Genomic DNA, 21,714 nt, shown 5'->3' with positions numbered 1-21,714 from the left:
TGGGCACTTGGAATCAGAATTTCTGGAAAAGACAGGCATCACAACTGCTTTTCTATTCAAGTTTTTTCAAGCTCAGGAATGAGGGGAAGTCTGAAGAATGTTTGTGGCTAGTCTGGAAATCAATGGAAAACGTGTTATGGTTTTATAACAAATCAAGTAGCACAGATTTGCTTTGTGTTTGTGAGTTAATCTACACTCTCTAAAAATGCTCCAAATCCAGTTAAAGCAACTGAAATACAAGTCTTTGCTGGCACCCCCTAGAAAGAACACACTGCTATGTCACACGGCTCTCACAAATGAGTGGGAGAGATCATCTCAAACCTTCAACTGTGTATTTTAAAACACATGCGAACTGCTCTGATTCTTGCCATTAACAACTTCAGAATTAGCTTACAGATGGTAATCTCCAAAAGGCAGTTTTTAAATTTTTTTCTTCTTTTACAGTGGAACACAAGTGAACTAGGAGCTTCGGCACCATATAGGAAATACAATATTCATGGAAATGCATGTCTCGCATTAATAATACTGAGAAAGTGATAAATAGTTAAGGGTTTGAGAGAGACTGAAAATAAACTTTGAAAGTATAAAAGCTGGAAGCTAAAGTTTTGAAAAATTTCCTTGGTCATTTAAAAATTCATATAAACCAGCACATAGTTTCACCTTGGGGTCCAAATTCTAATGCCTCCCATAATCCTTCTAGATTTCAGACAATGCTACAAAGCTATAGTAATCAAAACAGCATGCTATTAGCACAAAAACAGATATATGGATCAATGGAACACAATAGAGAACCCAGGAATAAACCCACACAGTAGTAGTGTTAATTGCTGAGTTGTGTCCAACTCTTTGCAACTGCATGGACTATAGCCCTCCAGGTCCCTCTGTCCATGGGATTCTCTAGGCAAGAATACTGAAGTGGGTTGCAGTGCCCTCCTCCAGAGGATCTTTCCAACCCAGGAATTGAACCCGCATCTATTATGTCTCCTGCATTGGCAGGTGGGTTCTTTACCACTAGCACCACCTTTACCACTAAGCCAAAACCCACACACCTACAGTCAATTAATCTTTGAAAAGGAGACAAGAATATACAATGAGTAAAAGTCTCTTCAGCAAGTGGTGTTGGGAAAGTTGGACAACCACGTGCAAATCAGTGAAGTTAGAACACACCTTTGGACCATACACAAAAATAAACTCAAAATGGCTTAAAGACTTAAATATAAAACATAGCACCATAAAACTCCTAGAAGAAATCATAAGCAAAACATTCTCTGACATAAATCTTACCAATGTTTTCTTAGGTCAGTCTCCCAAGGCAATAGAAATAAAAAAACAAAAATAAATAAATGGGACCTAGTTAAACTCATAAGCTTTTGCTCAGCAAAGGAAACCATAAACAAAACCAAAAAAACCTGTGAACTGGGAAAAAAATATTTGCAAGTGATGGGAACAACAGGGCTTAATTTCCAAAATAAACAAAATGGCTCATATAATAACAACAACAAAAAACCCAAATGAAAAACTGGCAAAACACCTAAATAGACATTTCTCCAAAGAGGACATGCAGATGGCCAATATGCACATACAAAGATACTCATCACTGCTAATTATTAGAGAAATGAAAATCAAAATTACAATGAGATACCACCTTATACCAGTCAGAATGGTCATCATTAAAAAGTCTACAAATAATAATGTGAGAGATGGTGTGGAGAAAAGGGAATCCTCTTACACAGCTGGTCGGAATGTAAATTGGTGCAGCCCTATGTAAAACAGAATGGAGGTTCCTCAAAAAAGTAAAATTAGAGTTTCCATATGATCCAGCAATCCCACTCCTAAACATATACCCAGATAAAACTGTAGTTTGAAAAGATACATGCACTCTTATGTTCACAGCAGCATTATTACAATAGCCAAGACATGGAAACAACCTATTAATAAATGCCCATTAACAGATGAATAGATAAAGAAGATGTGGTACATATAGAAAATGGAATATTACTCAGTCATAAAAAGAATGAAATAATACCATATACAGCAATGGTATTACATGTCTCATGGATGGACCCAGAGATTATCATACTTAATGAAGTCAGAAAAAGACAAGCATAATATGATATCACTTATGTGTGGAATCTAAAATATGACACAAATGAACAGAAACAGACTCACTGACATAGAGAACAGACCTGTGGTTGCCAAGAGGGAGGGGGGTGGGAAGGGAAGGATTTGGAGTTTAGGATGAACTGATGGATAAAAAACAAGGTCATACTGCATAGCACAGGGAACTATATTCAATATCCTATGATAAACTATAATGGAAAAGAATAGCAAAAAGAACATATATATATATATATATATATATATATATATATATACATATGCATAACTGAATCACGTTGCTGAACAGCAGAAATTAACACAACATTGTAAATCAACTATACTTCAATAAAATTAAAAAAAAAAAACAAAATCAAATTCTACTGCCTCCATTTTTCTGCTCAATTCCAAATAATAGTCCTGGATATAAAACTGGAATAGGCCCCAAATATAAGAACTTGAGATAGAGAAATAGTGTAGCTGTTTATTTTAAAGCTGAGACAACAAATAATCCTTAAAATATTAGTCATTTGTTTTTATATTACTAACAACAAAACAAAACCAAAAAACCAAAACCTGACTGACAGTGAGGACTGTATTTCTTCCTGTTGTTTTAAGTGGTATAGTGTCTTACAATATGATACGATTCCACCCAGAAATAAGGGAGAAGGGAAGGATCACAAAAAAGATGAAGTTGGCCAGAAAGAAATGCCCAGTCAGTTTTCAACCGTAGAAGAGAGGCGAGGTAGATAATTCCAGCTAATGACTGGAAGTACAATGCAGGCTGTTCACAGTTTTATGTCTTCTTTTCAGTGGTACTTCTTTCAGGCTAATATTTCAGGCCAATAGTACCATGGAAAGTGAAAGTGAAAGTCGCTCAGTGGTGTCTGACTCTGTGATGCCATGGACTATACAGCCCATGGAATTCTCCTGGCCAGAATACTGGAATGGGTAGCAGTTCTCTTCTCCCGGACATCTTCCCAACCCAGGGATTGAACCCAGGTTTCCTGCATTGCAGGCGGATTCTTTACCAACTGGGCCATCAGGGAAGCCCAAGAATACTGGAGTGGGGAGCCTATCCCTTTTCCAGGGGATCTTCCCAACACAGGAATCCAACAGGGGTCTTCTGCATTGCAGGCAATTCTTTACCAGCTGAGTTACCAGGGAAGCCCATATTACCATGGAGGACTACTCAAGTACATGGAGGAGGGGAAACTTGAGAAAACCAAACAGCTCAGAAAGCAGGGAAATGATCAACAGGAATTAGATATCTGCTGTCATTTCCCTCAGTGGCAGATAATCCATGCAAAACTAGAGGTCAACTTGTTTATGCTATATGCTCCTGTGTCATTCATGGAGTACTTCCCCCCACTCCTCCCCTGAAATGTGATCTTCTATCACTATGAACACTAATTCTAAGAAAGATTTTCATCATGATAATGGTTAGGTAGCACAGACACAGAACAAATGATGGGTCACTGGTTAATTTCAGAAAAATCCCGTGCTTGAAATTCATGCAATTCAAGCTTAATATAAGAAACTGCCTTGGCGACAGTCTTTGATTACTTTTGAAATGAAATATGACCATTTCACTCACCTTCTCAAATAATAGGGTGTCTTGGCTTATATTTAAATTAATCTTATTCCTTTTAAGTTCCCAGACAGCCACACAACTCTTGCCATCACTCAGAAGGGCTCCATAATCACCTCTCACTAGAGAGTTCTCTTTCACCACTGCTTTCACTTCTTCACAGACAGTTCTCTTCAAGTATCTCCTCCCACTTCAACCAGATGGTCTGTCTCTGAATATGTCCTTGATTAGAACTTCTCAGCAAGTTCCCATGGCCAATGGGCTCAAGTATAGTCTCCTTAACAAGATAGGCAAGGCTCTCCACTGCATTGGTCCCATCAACTTCTCTATTCTCACCCCCTGCCTTCTCTTGAGATATTAATCACATTTTGTTTATGCTGAATGCTACTGTTAGTCTTCCAAGAGGACAGCTCACCCTTCACAGGAATATGCTAAAATTTCCTTACTGGCTACCGAATGGAAACTTATCAGTCAGCCTTGGCATTCAAGGTACTCCATATCAATTCCAGGATTTCACAACCCTACAATGGGAAGTTAAGTAAATATTAACTCTGACCTCAGGAATCAAGGGCAGGGGTGAGATCACAGGCAGGGATCAAGTGAGCCCAGCTGTGAGAAGCTAAAGGCAGACTGGAAGTTTGGGAAACCTGCTGGGACAGACACTACACGTGTTTTTTGCACATATATCTCATGCATACTTTGTAACATAGACACTTTTACACTGGGCAAACTAAGGCTGAGAAAGTTAAGGTAACTCTCCCAGAATTACAAAGCTTGTAAATGTCACAGGCAAGTTTTAATACCAAGCATCTTTCAACGCAGAACCCCCTGTATTGCCAAAGCACAAAGTTGCCTTCTAGTATTTTATTTCCACACTGACTGTTTCTTCCATCGCAATCCTACTTACAGGTCCAGACAAAATTCACAGAGACTTCCTCGAATTGCCCAGCAATATAGGGTCATTTATTCCTTGGAGAACTATGCACATAAGATGAAAGCGGTCGGTATCTTTGATGCGCAGTATGGTAGCCACTAGCCACAACTGTCTACTAAGAACTTGAGATGTGCCTAGTGAGAGTGAAGAGCTAGATTTTAAATTTAAATGTAATTATATTAACTCACCATATGTGGTGAATGGATCTCTAGCTCTAGGTCTCTGCTATTCAAGTGGTCAATCAGCATTGGCATCACCTGATCAGCTTTTGCCATTACCTATGTTGAATATCAGGACCCGCCTCAGACCTGCTAAAGTAGAATTTCAAACAAGCCGTCCAGGTGATTCACCTGCACTTTAAAGCGTGACAAACACTCCCTAGAGCATTAGTTAGCAACCACATGGCTTTCAAAAAAACCATAGTTTGTATCATTTCATAATATCGGCTCCTGGAGAGAAGGAAAAAGCTTTTTCAGATAGTTAAATAATGATTTTTTTGAATAGAAGGTACTTAAACGATCTATCTGGGGTTCCTTCTGGATACAAGCCTTCCTGCCTGCTGGGGAACCCATGGTACTTTTCGTCATCCTCCCTTTCGAAGTGGCCAAGCCCTGGGAACCCTACAGGCCACTTATCTGTGTGCATGCTGGTTATCTTTTTTTTTTTTTTTTTCTTTTTAGTCAGCGCTCACCTTTCTTTGAGAGAGAGAGAGAAAAAAAAGATAACCAAGCATGTACACAGGTAAGTGCCCTGAAGGGTTCCCAGGGTTTGGCCACATCGAAAGGGAGGGTGACCAAGGTGCCATGGGTCCCCCAGCAAGCAGGAAGGCTTGAAAGCTTTCTGCTTTCAAGAAAGCTGAGTGCTGAAGACTTGATGCTTTTGAACTATGGTGTTGGAGAAGACTCTTGAGAGTCCCTTGGACTGCAAGGAGATCCAACCAGTCCATCCTAAAGGAAATCAACCTTGAATATTCATTGGAAGGACTGATGCTGAAAGTCCAATACTTTTGCCATCTGATGCGAAGAACTGACTCATTAGAAAAGGATCTGATGCTGGGAAAGATTGAAGGTAGGAACAGAAGGGGACCACAAAGGATGAAATGGTTGGATGGCATCACTGACTCAATGGATATCAGTTTGAGGAAGCTCTGAGAGTTGGTGATGGACAGGGAAGCCTAGCCTGCTGCAGTTCATGGGGTCGCAGAGTCAGACACGACTGAGAGACTGAACTGAACTAAGGTGGTAAACAAATGGTACCTTCTGGGCACTCATGCTGATGTTCCTGTGGTCCTCCTACCCTTCACTCCTCCACTCCCTTCCCTCCGCCCCTGCTGGCTGGGGAAATGGAGAATTTTATCCACTTTCTCCCCAGCACCTAACCACGCAGTGGGTTTCTCAGGATACTTTAGGCCATAGTATTCTGGGAGAAACTTGGTTCTGTTTACCTACCGTAATACCTTGATGTCAGTACTTTCTGTAACTGTCTCGGTATCAACTAACCCTAACACTAAGGTTCCAGCTATACTAGTCTGGCAGTCTTTGATTTTTCTGGGGAACTTAGAGCACTTTCAGTCCCCTTCCTTGTGGTGCACTGATTCCCCGGAGTGCCTGTTTAGTTACTAGCCTACTTTCCCTTTGAGGTTTCTGCGACCCTTTAAGCCTCAAGTTTGCCTGCGAGTTGTGGAACTATGGCTGCTGTAGGCTACCGTAGTATCCTCTCACTGGTGCTTCTGAAGAACAATCTGGATACCATCCTGTCCTTGTGCTTAGGTCCCAATGGCTTTTAAGCTCACCTTCCTTGCCCTTGCTGGGGAAAGGGGCAAACATTCAGCCCCTTTCCCTACATCACACCGATTCTCCGAGGGCTTCTGTGGTTACCAACCTGCCCATACCCTGCGATTTCTGAGATCTTTTGGGCTGCATGCCTGCCTATTTACTGGGAAACTGTAACTACCTAAGGTTACACCTTTTGCTGGTGATGGTGCCCTGGGGCAACCTTGGGGAACCAGCCTGCCCATGTGCTATGGTTCCTATGTCTTTTAGGCCACCAGCTTGTCTTGTTGCTGAAGAATTGAGATCATTTGGGGCTTCTTTCCCTGCAGTGCGCTGATTTCCTGTGGGGGTGGTGGGAGGGGGGACATCCTATTATCCACCTACCTACTACCTGAGGTTTCAGAGATCCCTATGACCTCAAGCTTCCCCGCATACTGGGAAAACCCGAGTCCTATCAGCCACTGTCGTGCCCTCACACTGGTGTCTCCAGAGAACCAGTGTTTGCAGGTGTGCTAGGGTACCTTTAGTTCTGACACTTAGCAGCCTTCTCCCTTGCTAGCGAAATGGGTGCACTTTTTGGCCACCTGCCCTACAGTGCACTGATGCTTGGTGTGGACTAGTCTTCCCTCCTGGAATTCCTTGGGCCACAGATTTGTCTGCATACAGGGGAACTGTGGTTCCTTTCATGCAGAGTCTTACCTTGCCTTGATCTCCCTGGAGAACCACCAGACCACCAGCCTGCCCTTGTGCCATGTTTCCAGTTGTCCTTCTAGCCATCGGCCTTCCTGGTCACTGATAAACAGAGATCATTTGCAGCTGCCTCCCTTGTGGCTCAGCTGGTAAAGAATACACCTGCAATATGGGAGACCTGGGTTCAATCCCTGGGTTGGGAAGATGCCCTGGAGAAGGGAAAGGCTACCCACTCCAGTATTCTGGCCTCGAGAATTCCATGGACTATACAGTCCATGGAGTCTCAAAGTCGGACATGACTAAGTGACTTTCACTACCTGCAGGGCACAGCTGTCCTGAATGCCTGTCTAGTCACTAACCTGCCTGCCCTCTGGGTTTTCTGGATACTTTTGGTCACAAGTCTGCCTATGTGATATATTAAAGCAACAACAATAAAACTAGTTCATTCTGCCTGTAGTTGTGTCTTCACGCTGGTGCCTTTGGGGAGGACTTCCCTGTATCAGCCTGTGGACCTGCTACAGGTCTGGCCTTCCCCTTTGCTGCAGAACCAGGAGAACTTTAGGTCATCTTCCCCGTGGTCCTGGGGGCCCATCTGGTCACTAGCCTGCGTGCCCCCTGGGACTCCTGGGATCCTTCATGCTGGGAAACTGCGGCTCCTTTTGTTTACATCATTTCCTCCTGATGGTGCCTGGAGGGACCCTCTAAACTCCTACCTATCCAATGCTATGGTTCTGGTGGTCCTCAGGCCACCTGTCTTCCTGGTTGCTAGGGGACCAAAGGTACTGTGGGTCACTTTCCTTTAGCTACAGTGGTGCCCTGGTGACGGTTTGGTTTTCTTACCTGTTCTGTGCCATGTGCTGTGGTTCTTATGTTCCTTCTGGCCATCAGGGTTCCCTCTTGCTTGGGAATGGAGAACCCTTTCAGTCATCTTTTCTGATGCCCAGGGGGAAGGTAAAATGGTGCAACCACACCACTGAAAACAGTTTGGCCATTAAAAGTTAATCATAAAGTTACCACATGACCCACTAATTCTACTCCTAGGTATATACCCAAGAGAACTGAAAACATGCCCACACAAAAATTTGTACAAATATTCATAATAACATTACTCACTATAGGCAAAAATGGAAACAATCCAAATGAAAACTAATGAATGGATGAGCAAAACGAATGAATATTATTCAGCCATCAAAAGGAATGAAAAACTGATAACATGCTACGGCATGGATAAACCTTGAAAACTTTATGCTAAGTGAAAGAAACCAGACACAAAAGATCACATATTGTATGGTTCCATTGCATGTCTTGTATGATTCCAGTCTCATACTTTTTCAAAGATGTGGGTGAAACATGACGATTTTCTCAAGGTCATTATGAAACTTCTCTTTAAGAGGATTTTATAGGCTTGAGCACCACATGGTGTCAAGGATCCCTGTGGAACTTTGCACAGTACAATCTGCTGCTGCTCTCCCACTGACCACTTGGTAAAGCAATCTCACTGTAGTTTCTGGCCTGATGAGAAACTAAATGAAGCACTAATGGAATAGAGCAGGAAAAACCCAGAAGAGAAAGAGCAGGGTTAAGGAATACCTTTGCAAATCCTCTTCCACAACCGTGGGCTTGGCCTGGGAGCAGCAACTCTTCCAAAAATGCTCATTCAGAGAGATTACTTCAAAGTCACAGCTGTAATCAGATAATGAGATCCTGCAACTGAAGTTCCCATGTTTTATGTCAACAAAAGAGATGTTATCCTTGTAACTTCAACTGCCAAAGGGACTGCATGTGGATTCTAAAAAATGAAAGAAAACAAAACACACAAAAGACATTACTGAATTATCAGTATAGGAACATGAACAGCGGCTCAATGTTAAAGTTGGTTAAAATTACAGCACAAAAATAATGTTTTCCCCACTTGATTTCATTTTACAGGACAAAGAAAGATTGTTCTCCATTGCTTCACTTGCTCCCATACTGTTTCAATTCCCATTTTGTTGATCTTCAGTAGCCACCTCTTCCGCATATATGAAGACAAAAACAAACCCAAAACTACAATTCCTGTTTCCAATAAACTGCTACCAAGAATAGGACAGCATGGAAGACAATAGTGAATTAAGAGATGGGATTGCTTCGCTTTTCACTTTGAGGGAAATTTCTCAATAACATTGTTTTTATGAACCTTAGTTTTGAGGTGGGCTTCCCTGGTGGCTCAGATGGTAAAGAATCTGCCTGTAATGAAGGAGACCCGGGTTCGATTCCTGGGTGGGCAAGATCTCCTGGAGGAGGGCATGGCAACTCCCTCAATATTCTTGTCTGGAGAATTCCATGGACAGAGTAGCATGGCAGGCTACAGTCCATGGGGTCACATAGAGTCATTTTAACACATGTATTCTAAAGTTTAAAACAATTCCTTACCACCGCTTCCCACCTCACAAGATCGTATGGATAGATTGATATTGGGATTGCACAGGGGAGTCTGTAACTGGCCTAAAAATGGATTTAATGGTTTTTGTTTGTTTGTTTTGGCTGTAAGGACATCAAGAAGATGGGCAGAAACCTATTTTCTATGATTTTTACCTGTTTCCTATTTTCTAAGCTACACTTTTTATTTTCCAACCATAATTATGTTAATCACCAAAATTTTAGGGAATTTAACTTCTTAAATCTATGTTGGGCTTCCCAGTAAGAAATGCAGGTTTCATCCCTGGGTTGGTAAGATCCCCTGGAGTAAGAAATGGCATCCTGTTCCAGTATTCTTGCCCGAGAAATCCCATAGACAGAGGAGCCTGGCAGGCTACAGTCCAGGGGGGTCACAAAGAGTAGGACATGACTAAGCACGCACACAGGCCTATGGTAAGAAAGATGCTGCCAAAAAAAAAAAAAAAAAAGTTTGTATTTTCCTGTTTAATAAGGTCACCATACATTTTTTTTCTTATGGATTTCCCCCCACTGAACACCAGCTCTAGAGTAGTGGGAGGCTCTGTGCTTCTTTGCTGAAAATACCTGAAATGAATAGTACACATTAACTAACACCTTAAAGATGATACAAACACAGGGACTGCAATAATATAATACAAGAATAACTCACTACAGTAAAGCAGGGCTTATCTCACAAATGCAGGAATGATAGAATGTAAGGACATACATTACTATAATTATGTTGATAATACAATAGTGGCAGGAAGGCATGTATGAAAATTGAACACTTGAAGGTAGTTTTAAAAAAGGAATGGAAGGTTTATCCATTTATATATAATTAATAGTCCTTATCATAAACTTGTCATCATTATAGTCACTATCAGAAGTCTTAGAGAAAGTCCCTGTAGACTTAGGGACAATAGTAAAAAATATCTATGTTAACTGTTTACATAGTAGCATTTTGGAAAATTTCATCAATGCAGTAAGTAGTGTCAAAGAAATTGGAGTAAAAGAAAATAGTACATAAAAATTATTATTTTTGAGGTGACTTGATTATATTCTTAGAAATCCAAGGCATTCAGCTAAAAATAATGATCTCCAGTATTAATGAACGTTTAATCAGGGTAACAGTATCTGATAAATACTCAGAAGTCAGTAGTACTATGTACCTTTATAAAAAAGAAAACTGAAACATAATTTTAAGAAGACCCATTCACAGAAATATAATGCCCTAAAAGCAGAAGAAACAAACATAAGATGTATCGAAGTTGACTAAATAAAAATGCAAAATTTTATTTGTAGGTTGAAAAGAGGACCTGAAAAAATGGCAAACTGTAACATATTATCAGATGGAAAGACTGAATACTTTCTCATTGTTCTCTCCAAGTTATGTTTTAGATGACCTGGAATTCAATTTTTAATCTTAAATGATTTTTTTTTCTGGAAGTTGAAAATTATATTCTATAGTTCCACCATGAGAACAGATAGCTAACATCTGTAAATATACACTTGGAAATAGGAATCCTCACAAAGGGACAAAGAGCTCTAGAAATGTTAACTGTATAGGTGACTATAGAAGATTTGAAAATTTAAATCATAATTTAAATTTGTATTTAAATATTTTCAACAGATTAACTTTTTCATAGAATTGCCATGTAATCCAACAACTCTACTTCTAGGTATATGCCCAAAGATATTGAAAGCAGGAACTCAAACAGGTATTTATATACCAATGTTCAGAGCAGCATTATTCACGATAACCAAAAGAAAGAAACAACCCAAATGCCCACTGTTAGGTGAATGGGTAAACATCATATAATATGTACAAACAGTGGGATATTATTCAGCCTTAGAAAGGAAGGAAATTCTGGTACATGCTACAATGTGGATGAACCTTGACAAGAGTATGATAACGTCAGTGACATAAGCCAGACACAAAAAGGACAAATATTGTATGATTCCACTTACATGAGGACTCTAGAGTAGTCAAATTTACAGACAGAAAATAGAATAGTGGTTACTAGCGTCTGAGAATTTAAGGAATGGGAAGTTATTACTTAACAGCTATTGAGTTTCAGTTTGGGATGATTAAAAAAAAAAAGCTCTGGACATGGACATGGATAGTGGTGAGTATTGCACAACAATATGAATGCACTTAATGCCACTGAAATGTGCACTTAAAATGGTTAAGAAAGGATTTCTCTGGTGGTCCAGGGGTTAAGAACTTGCCTGCCAATGCAAGGGATATGGGTACGATCCCTGCTCTGGGAAGATTCCACATGCCTCGGGGCAACAAAGCCCATGCTCCACAACTATTGAGCCCACACTCTAGAGCCCCTATGCCTCATCTACTGAAGCCCATGCATCCTAGAGCCTGTGCTCTGCAACAGGAGAAGCCACCACAATAAGAAGCCTGTGCACAAGTAGAGAGTAGCTCCTGCCCACCACAAATAGAGAAAGTCTATGCAGCAACAAAGATCCAGTGCAGCCCAAAATAAACATACAAAATTAATAAATTATTTTAAAAAATGGTTAAGGGAGTTAATTTGATGTTACACATATTTTCTACAATAAAAAGAGTACTGTTTTAAAGATAACAATGTATTATGGAAACACACACAGACCTAGAGGGGGAAAATCTAAGTATACTATGGTAAGGTTTTTATATTCTATGTGTGAGGTTTTGCACAGTTACACAAGTGGTATACAGTTGAAATTTAACAGAGGTAAGTTAAAGATCTATATTATAAACTCTAAGTTCAGTTCAGTTCAGTCGCTCAGTCGTGTCCGACTCTTTGTGACCCCATGGACTGCAGCACGCCAGGCCTCCCTGTCCATCACCAACTCTCGGAGTTTACTCAAACTGATGTCCATTGAGTCGGTGATGCCATCCAACCATCTCATCTTCTGTCATCCCCTTCTCCTGCCTTCAATCTTTCCCAGCATCAGGGTCTTTTCAAATGAGTCAGTTCTTCGCATCAGGTGGCCAAAGTATTGGAGTTTCAGCTTCAGCATCAGTCCTCCCAATGAATATTCAGGATTGATTTCCTTTAGGATGGACTGGTTGGATCTCCTTGCTGTTCAAGGGACTCTCAAGAGTCTTCTCCAACACCACAAAAAAGTAATTACTAAAATAAGAAAACAGAGTTATAAGCTAATAATCTAACAAAGTGGTAGTCGGTCAATCATGTCTGACTCTCTGTGACCCCATGGACTGTAGCCCATCAGGCTTCTCTGTTCATGGGATTACCCAGGCAAGAATAGAGGAGTGGGTAGCCATTTTCTTCTCCAAGGAATCTTCCCGACCCAGGGATTGAACCTGGGTCTCCTGTATTTCCGGCAGATTCCTTACCATCTGAGCCACCAGAGAACATAACAAAGGAGATAAAATAGAATAAAAATATTCAATTAATCCAAAAGAAAGAAGAAAATGAGGGAAAAGAGGACAAAGAATAGTTTTGACAAATAGAAAACAAGAAGTAAGATAAAATGTTTCAACCTAACTGGATCAATAATTAGGTAAAATAAAAAGTTCTAATTGTTCCAAATAAAAGTCAGAGATTGTTACAGTGGATAAAAATTCAAAAGTCTACAAGAAATATACTGTACATATAAAGACAGATGTTAACAGTAAGGGAATGAGAAAGTATACCATGCTAACACTACTCAAAACTTGAGTGGCTATGTTACTATCAAAGATTTCAAAGGAAATAATATTACAAAGGAAAGAGATGATTATTTCATAATAAGAACAGGGTCAATTCATCAAGAGAACACTACTATTCTCAACTTTTGTACACAGATGGCAAATAAGCACATGAAAGGATGCTCAACATTACTAATTATTAGGGAAATGCAAATTAAAGCCACAATGAGATATTGTTATACACCCACTAATAATGACTAAAATTAAAAAGACTAATCATATCACATATTAGTGAGAGTATGAAAGAACTGAAACTTTCATACAGGCCTGGTAGGGATATAATATGAAACAACTGATTTGGAAAACACTTTGACAGTTTCTTAAAGTTAGACACACACTGACAATATGATTCAGCCATTCCACTCTTAAATATTTACCTGAGAGAAATGAAAGCATATGCCCACACAAAGACTAGAACACCAATGACCATAACAGTTTTATCTGTAATAGAAAAGAAAAATGAAATGAACCTAATGTACATCATGGAGAAGGAAACAGCAACCCACTCCAGTATTCTTGCTTGAAGAATCCCAGAGACAGGGGAGCCTGGTGGGCTGCCGTCTGTGGGGTCGCACAGAGTTGGACACGACTGAAGTGACTTAGCAGCAGCAATGTACATCAACAGAAGAATGGATAAACCATCTAGGGTATATCCATCTAATGGAATGCTACTCAGCAGTAAAATGAATGAACTATTGAAACACACAATAATATGGATGAATCTCAAAGTATTTAAGTTAAGTGAAATGAGCCAGAACAAAAGGGGGCAGGTTCTTTATGGTGCAATATATATAGAATTCTAAAAAATGAGATCTAATCTATAGTGGCTGGTAGTTGCCTGGGGTTGGTAGAAAGAGACTATGAAGGGCAGGCAGGAAAAGAGGGAGAGCATAAAATAAGGCAAGAGAAAACTGGGGGTAATGAAAATATTTGTTATTTTGATTAGAAAGTGAAAGTGAAATTGCTCAGTCCTGTCCGACTCTTTGCGACCCCATGGACTGTAGCCTACCAGGCTCCTCTGTCCATGGGATTTTCCAGGCAAGAATACTGGAGTGGGTTGCCATTTCCTTCTCCAGGGGATCTTCCCAACCCAGGGATCGAACCAGGGTCTCCTGCATTGTAGGCAGACGCTTTTACCATCTGAGCCACCAGGGAAGTTATTATGGTGGTATTTTTCATGTATGCAACATGTATTATGTGTAAGTATACGTCAATAAAGCTACTAAAATATATAGAACATATTGTATATATATTTAAATATAAAGTCATTTCATATCTTTAAGACAGGAAAAGAAGGCTAGGAAAAGATAGGCAATATATAAAATTGGGATAACTCATCAACTGGACAATAAAATGAACATATACCTCACACTAAATATGAATGAAAAGTTATATATAAATAAACTTCTAATATAAATAAAGGAACAACATCTAGCAAACATAAAATGGAAAGAAATTGAATTGTATTGATCGTTTATCAAGAACTGCAGAGTATGCTGAATTTCTAAGTATAGAAGAGAGAGAAACAGTCACAAAGTAAAAGATGGACAAGTAAGTCCATATATTCTGAATAAAAGAAATAATGGCATCTGGGAAACATATTTGCAAAAGAAATACCTGAGGGTGAACATCTCTAAAGGATCCAAAAAATGGATCAACTCTAAGATCAGCAAATAGACAGGAAAAACATGTGAACAGATAATTCACAAAAGAGAAAATTCAACAAGTAAATGTTCAATTAAAAGCGGGTAACATTTTCACCCACTTAATTAGTAAAATCTCTTAAAAATGAATGCTAGTAAGGTATATACTAAAATCTGATATCCTTCTATATTACTCCTACTCTGAATATTAGCCTACACTTTATTCAATGTAACAGCTTTAGCTTTTTAAGAACTATAAAATTACTCAAATTCTTTGATATAGCAATTTTCCTTCTGGGACTTTAGCCTGAGGAAATAATCCAAAATCTGGAACAGTCTTGCATTAATATAGTTTTCAAATAACAATGAAAATTAAAAACAGCCCAAATAGCTAAAATAGGAGACTTGTTAATTAAATTAGGGTATAACTGCTCAATGGAATATTTTATATGTATTAAACAAAACATAGACACTATATAGCAATATAGAAAAGGTATATAATGCTGGGTTTAAAAGTACAATGCTAAATTTTATGCACTTTGTGATTAAAATAATGTGAATATTTGAATGCACCAAATGTGAATGATAAATCTAAAACCAATAGCAGTAGATTGATGGGTAGTTTATTCTCCTATTTATAACTTTAATGTCCTCAGTTTAAAAAAATTTGAAACAGTTCATGATAAATTGTTTTACAGTAAGTAAGATATAAATGTCAAGAATCTTGAAAAATGTCTATGTGTAAGTAGCCATATAAACACAAGCGCTTTTGGTGTACAAGTTGAGCATTTTGGGGTTAATTTTCTGGAACTCATTTTCTTCCTAAGTACACAGATTTCTAAAGGCCCTGTAAATCTCAAATTTTATGTTTCTTAGGGCTCCATCAATATTAATTAAGTTAAGCTTGGTTTCCACTGATTTTCATTGTCTATTTGTGGACCACAAAATGCTAAACCAATCACTTTATACAAACTGATCAATTCAATGAAAAAAGTCAAACTGCTAATTGTGCATTATATTGTCCCTATGAAAGCTAAATGGATCTTGGTTCTTTAAGGGATTCTTTCACACTTTGGTTAAACCTAGAGGGATGTACCCAGTACTCTTGCCTGGAAAATTTCATGGACAGAGGAACCTTGTAGGCTACAGTCCATGGGGTCTCAAAGAGTCAGACACAACTGAGTGACTTCACTTCACTTCACTTCACTTCAGAGGGAGGTACAGGCATGGAGGAGGATCTGGCTATTTCTAAAAGGTTAAAAATGAACCTTTTAGAGCTCACAGGGCCACTGTGTATTGCAAACTGCACTAATTTCTAATACTATAACTCTGGATGGTTCAGATGGAAAGAATTATTAGATTTCTGCTTAATGTACTTATTAACCCTTAGAGTGGCTTTCTTTGACCATCCTTTCCAAAAAAATCTCCTGCTCTAATGCCACATCTCATGCTTAATTTTATTTTTGTACAGCACTTATTGCTATCTGAAATTATTTTATCAACTTGTTCACTTTTTATTGATTTTTAACCACATGATCTTATCTGTCTTATTGACTGAAATATACATTGGGTCTAGAACACTGTATTGTAAACAGAAGGTGCTCAATTAATAGTTGCTGAATGAATAAGTGAATGAATCTGACACCAGTAATGGTAAGGACTTAGACATAAGAGGACTGAAACCTAACATCCAGAACAAGATGAAGATGAGGGAGGACACTCAAACCCAGATTTGGACCAAAGAGGACAGCCCAATGGGGTAAAACAATCCCAATCCTCACTGTGGAAAACAGTTGGCAGCAGGGTATTCAACAAGATGGTCTTAATGGGAAATCTATACTATTCTGTGATTAAGGAGTAGAGTGAGGAGATAAAACTGTTTGATCATCATAATTCTTATGCTCATTTTGGAAAATCTCGGAAATCACTAAATCTTAGAGGGTAGGTAAGGATTGGTGTCTCTACTACAGCTTGGTAATAAAAGAAAGTCTCAGGCCAAATCCTAGTACACACAGACATTTATTAACAAGCATGCAAAAAGAGCCATATAATCCCAAACTAAAGAAATCCTAGATTCTCTCCTTTCTGGTGGTCCATAAGTAACATGCATAAAATGTCCACCTGAGACAAATACAACAATATTGTAGCAGTGGGTGTAAGCATCCACTCTAAAAGGATGATCAGGAATATTCCAGAACAATAACAGGGTTCTGGGTTTTGGGTTAAGCATGTGCCAAAACTAATGATCAATGTAAAGGGCTTGTTTTGTGACCCCATGGACTGTAGCCTGTCAGGCTCTTCTGTCCGTGGAATTATCCAGGCAAGAATACTGTAGTGGGTAGCCATTCCCTTCTCCAGGGGATCTTCCTTACCCAGGGATCAAGCCTGGGTTTCCTGCACTACAGGTAAATTCTTTACTATCTAAGCCATCAGGGAAGCCCCTGCAAAACTCCATACCTATTTACTCAAAGACGGGTGGTGTCTTTAAAGTATTTAGCCAATAAATACATCTTGAATACCATCAGTTGTACCTATGACCGCCCATTTCTAACATTCTTTAATCAAATAAGCAAGGTATAAATTTCACTGAAGAAAATATAGTTCTATCATTGATTATGCTAAGTAGCAAAACTCTTAGCAAAGTCATACACATTAGCCATCCCTGGAATGGCTTTTCATAGTCACTGTTACCTCATATTTCCTAGGATATGGATCCTTGATTAGGATCATTGATTGCTCCTAAGGCTAGATTAAAAGTGATACATTTGTATCAAGCAGTCTATGCTGAAGTATTTTAAAGAAAGTTACAGATATTACAAATGGTGTCTCTTTTCCTAACCAAGAGGGCCTAAGTCAGGGAAGCTAGAGATAAAATGAGGAAGTAGACTGACAAAATATTGAAAGATATGAAGCCACAAGGACCAAGTAGGGATTTAAGGCAGGCAACAATCACATGTAAGAGGAGAAAGTTACTCAATTGATTGAGCAATCCACAGAGGTGGGACTAATAAGTGAGTCTGCCTACAAGTGGGAAAAAAAGGCAGAGGTGAGACACTTAACCAGGAGCAACATGGGTAAGCAGAATTTCTCTCTTGGAGGCACAAAGTCTTTACAGTCCTCTGATCTTGGCACTGGTGAGCCTGAAGAGTCCTGAAAGTCAGCAATTGTGTGAAGCCATGGTTTAATAAGTCCCAAAGCTTTATGAGGGAAATGAATAGAAATGATAAGGCCCACAGTTCCTTAGGCTTAGATGTACATAAGAATATATTCTTATCTAGAGTCCAGGTTACAGATAATATTTCATTATAACTTTCTTTCCATCTGTAATCCAATATACTGGGTTGGCCAAAAAGTTTATTCAGTTTTTTCCATAAGATGGTACAGAAAAATCTGAACAAATTTCTTGGCCAACCCAATACTTAATTCTATGAATTTTAAGACATCCTGAAATGTGTCCACAGGATGTCAAGGATTTCATAGCATAAAAACGTTAAGAATCTGTGTGTGCGTGTGTATGTTGGAAAACCTCTATGAGGACTCAGAAGTTGACAGAAGTTAATCTAGGAGTAGGTTAGGGTTCATTATCAGAAGATCCATGATTGTGCAAAAGGCAAAGACTAAGCAGTTGCTGGCATATGAGGCAGGAGCCAGTTCCCCATTTATATCCAAATGAAATCAAATAAAATTTAATCATAAGGGGAAAAGCTACCATAACATGCTAATAGACATTGGTGGAGGTATATAAAAGAGATTAGACTGAATGAATATGAACCTTATGTAACAAAGCAGCTCATCTTCTGCTTTTAGAGTCCACATGCCAAAACCATGTCTTTGAAGCCAACCCATAGACACAAATTCCAGTGCAAGTAGTTTATTTAGGGTATAATCTCAGGAGACACAGTAGAGGAGTGGGGAAATGAAAAGAATGAAATCCAGACAGTAAAATTTTGTATTATTATGACTGTGGGCAACTGGAACTTCACCTCACTGGGGGACTCTGGAACCCAGAGTAGGAAACACCTCAGAGATAATCCCATCTGAGGGACAAGGACACTGAGATATTTATGCACCAACTTCAGTTAGTTGCTGGTCAAAGGTTGTTCTTATAGGGAGGCATTTATTTCTTGGCATTTCTGGCCACATTTTTCTATGGCAGAGTAGAAGTGCTGAGGAGTTTAAGTTCAGAGAAAGCCCAAAGACAGGCAGACGCTGGCAGTTGGCAGGGCACTGAAATGGGAAGAGCTGAGCAGATATGAGTGTGGTGGTAGTGGGGGGTGCAGATCTGCCATACTTGATGAGTGACATTTGCAATTCACTCTACATGATGGAATGGCCAAAGTCAGATTAAGGGGGAATTCAGAATTGTGTGTACCCTCCCCTCCTTGTTTCAGCTTTCTTAACCACTACTACGGCTTTCCTCCTCTGTCATGAAAAGAAAGAGGTAGAGTCCAAAATTTCTTCTCCAAAATGACTTTCATAGTTTCCAGAGTCTGAACAGTAGATCCTTGTCTGTAACCAGAAGTAAACATGGAGGCTGTACCCAAAGACTGCAGTGCTATTTGTCTTCATTACCAGTGTGGTTAGAGGGTGAGTGGAATTAACTGAAGGTTGAACATATAAAGCACTTAGAGAACTGCTTCCCCTTACCAGGCAGAGGACAGAGAGTCTTCAGTCCAGCTCCAAGCTCACACTGTTCACCCTCTTGGATGACTCAGGACAATGCATCTTTTCAAAGGCATTAAAAGGACCTGTGGAAAGAAAAATGGTTTTAAAAGTATGATGAAATTAAGAGAAAAACTCCTGGCATCTGTGCCCTGAAACATTATCCAACTCCTGTGACAAGTGCATCAAGCACAGCCTTTCACTTGGGAGTGCTTGTGGTCCTGGCATTCTTCCCTCCTTGGAACTAGAGAGAACCATCTCTATGCCCAGGTCAATGAAAAATAAAGTTTATGTTGCTACTATTGACACTGATTTTGCCCTGACCACAAAATGTGGGAAAGAGCCACATTTCTGTGAGAAGTCACAAAGATTTGAATTTAGTAGGTGGAAGGTTTTTTTTTTGAATGATATATTATTATTATTACCCAAACTGCTCTTTCCTAGATAAGTGTATAAAGCCTAGAAAACATTTTAAAGCTGTACTCATAGAGGGCTGATCCATGCTAAATGGGAGATGGTAAGTCTCTTGATGGAGCTGGGCCTCCAAAGTTTTAATCAGGTCAGAAGAGAAGGAATTAATGCTTTATAATCTGAAAATTGGTCTTTGAAGATGATTCTTGCCTTTTAAAAAATAATATTTTTGTCTTCAAAACTATCCAGAAAAATCTTTAGAATATATATGGGCTCAGAAGTAAGGTTTCTTGTGACTGTATGTGTCTAAGTGTTTCTATTGACCCTTTCCAGTCAAGGATCACTAGAGAGAAGAACATCTTAACCAGAAGTGACAGTGATGACTCACAAATACAAATGGAGGGCTTCTTCTCAGTAAGTAATTGAAAATAATTTTTATAGTCATCACTGAAACTCTTCTTTCAGTTGAGGTCAGAGTTCACCTGCTAGTATTCCCTAGGAAAGTACCTCATATTTTTAGTAGGCTCTTTGGTTTGAAATGATAAGAAGACTCATCCTTTTAAAGAAGAGTCACTGATGATTTATTGGGGATTAGGTAGGCTTCGATTATCTGGATGGTGATACTGAAATGGGCCAAGAACAGGAAATATATTTCATCCCAAATGGCCTCTGATAATGTTCAACAAAGTAAACACCTGTCCTTCTGGTGGCCCAGTGAAATTTCACAATGGTTTTATTCTGAAATTTTTGTTGTGGCTTTGATTTGAGTCAGCTTCTAAGAACATGCCCACATGGATCTGACTCAATTGAAGTGGCTCAATCTGGCCTTGGAGAAGTCACTTGGTAACTGAGAAAAAGTTAGCTTATCTATAAAACAATGGCTTCTCTGAGGTCCTTTCCTCAATTATAGCCAGTGTTATGTCTATATTATTTACCTTTGCACCTATCTGCTGGTGAACAAGCTAATCAGAAGGAAGAGGGAGACTCTGAAAAGGAGGAAGAAAGAAAAATAGAAATGAGGAGTATTTCAGTGCTTTCTGCTAGAAAGTTTTTTTTTTCCTGCTGAACCCTGATTTATAGTTTAAAAAAAAAGTGGCTAATCTACTTCATTATTTCTTTTACACTTAAGAAGGCTATATGAACATTACTTCTCAGACTCATAAAGGAAAAAAGAAGAAAAAGTGTCTCTCTATTTCTATCTCATTTTCCTCAACAGCTGAAACATTTTCTCTAGGATTCCAGACCAGCATACAAATGTGAATTCGAGAGGAAGATGTATTTGGAAGGGATACCGGCAGCCTTACTACAGGGCTAGACCTGCAGGGATCTCCTCTCCTTTAATCCTCAAATAATGGTGCACTCTATCAGCATGGTAACGATTCAGCTGACTGGGTCAATATATATTTCTTCATATAGACTAGGCAGGTACTTTTAGTTTCAGGACAACCAGTTAAATGGTTTTCTTTTTTATTCCCTCTGGGCCAGAAGGTTCTATGCCAGGACCCTTAAGTTAGTCACACATAAGCACACATGCTTCTTTTACATAGGTTCCTTCCTTATAAGTAAAATTTGGGTAGGTATTTGGGTAGGGAAGCCACCAGGACTTCCCTGGTGGCTCAGCTGGTAAAGAAACCACCTGCAATGTGGGAGACCTGGGTTTGATTCCTGGGTTGGGAAGATCCCCTGGAGAAGGGAATGGCTCCCCACTCCAGGATTCTGGCCTGGAGAATTCCATGGATTTTTATAGTCCATGGGGTCGCAAAGAGTTGGATACGACTAAGCGGCTTTCACTT

General features: G+C 39.3%; 1 long non-coding RNA gene and 1 other non-coding gene across 2 annotated transcripts in view; both read right to left on the bottom strand.

Moving 5' to 3' along the window:
* LOC145537167 (uncharacterized) overlaps positions 1–21,714 on the bottom strand; it is a 966,757-nt gene that overhangs the window by 98,947 nt on the left and 846,096 nt on the right. Inside the window, exons 10-13 of the long non-coding RNA XR_014076245.1 lie at positions 19,496–19,596; positions 13,583–13,646; positions 8,675–8,873; positions 7,094–7,246 (exon numbers count right to left, since the gene is read on the bottom strand). This is a non-coding gene — a long non-coding RNA (uncharacterized LOC145537167). The remainder of the gene's footprint in view (positions 1–7,093; positions 7,247–8,674; positions 8,874–13,582; positions 13,647–19,495; positions 19,597–21,714) is intronic.
* On the bottom strand, positions 14,288–14,360 carry TRNAC-ACA (transfer RNA cysteine (anticodon ACA)). The gene has a single exon. It is a non-coding gene; the product is annotated as a tRNA-Cys (tRNA).

Source organism: Giraffa tippelskirchi, chromosome X, assembly GCF_054371585.1.
Source record: "Giraffa tippelskirchi isolate mGirTip1 chromosome X, T2T-mGirTip1v1.2.pri, whole genome shotgun sequence".
Classification (NCBI taxonomy): Eukaryota; Metazoa; Chordata; class Mammalia; order Artiodactyla; family Giraffidae; genus Giraffa; species Giraffa tippelskirchi.
The sequence above is the reverse complement of the archived record's forward strand: the minus strand, read 5'-3'. Positions and strand labels throughout refer to the sequence as shown.